Below are 715 nucleotides of genomic sequence, written 5' to 3'. Positions count from 1 at the left end.
TGGAGGTCCTTCGTCTATTATTGTATCGTGGACCCCGCCTGCTGATCAGAGTATAATGGTGCGAGGATTTACCCTGGGATGGGGCAAGGGAGTACCTGATGAATTTGTCAAACAGATTCTTGATGTCAAGCAGCGGTCCGATGAGATTACTGGACTAGGTAAATATTCTTAATTTCAGCAGTTTTTTCGATGTGTTTGATAGAGGGAACTGTAACTGCTAAGATCTTATTGTTTCAAAAGCGAAGAGAGATGGTAGAAAGCCAGCCGTTAGGACAGGATAGCACAAAACCAGGCGTTCCGAGAACGAACCTTATCTGTTAAGGATGAAATTCGCCCCTGGAATCGAAGCCGCGACCTAGTGCTTACAAGGCTGGCTTGCCACCCCTCCAAGCTAACTAGACTTGGAATACATCATAGGTATGCCTATAGGCACATTCGGTTTGTCGAGAGTAATGTTTTTCTGCCTTTGGGATTAATTTAATTTAAAGGCCCATCAAAGTGTTCTTATACATATAAATGTAAAATGTGTTCCCCATAATATGTCAAAATATGCGAGACCTTGGTTAGACTGCGGGGGTAAAGGGACTTTTCAATCCTATTCCAGCAAGATAAACAAGGTATATTCTTTTAAACAACGCTAACATTTCGTTTCAGAACCCAATTCCGACTATGTCATCAGTCTAAGAGCGTTTAACGAAATGGGAGATGGGCCTCA

The 715-nt window shown here is 42.5% G+C and overlaps 1 long non-coding RNA gene across 1 annotated transcript; it reads left to right on the top strand.

Moving 5' to 3' along the window:
- Window positions 1-6: 6 nt before the first annotated feature.
- On the top strand, window positions 7-689 carry LOC113473391. Its single transcript, XR_003395373.1, has 2 exons — window positions 7-158; window positions 655-689. It is a non-coding gene; the product is annotated as an uncharacterized LOC113473391 (long non-coding RNA).
- Window positions 690-715: the final 26 nt, after the last annotated feature.

The sequence above is a fragment of the Diaphorina citri genome, unplaced genomic scaffold (genome assembly GCF_000475195.1).
Source record: "Diaphorina citri unplaced genomic scaffold, Diaci psyllid genome assembly version 1.1 scaffold28041, whole genome shotgun sequence".
Taxonomy (NCBI): Eukaryota; Metazoa; Arthropoda; class Insecta; order Hemiptera; family Psyllidae; genus Diaphorina; species Diaphorina citri.
This window is presented reverse-complemented; position numbering and strand designations above follow the sequence as displayed.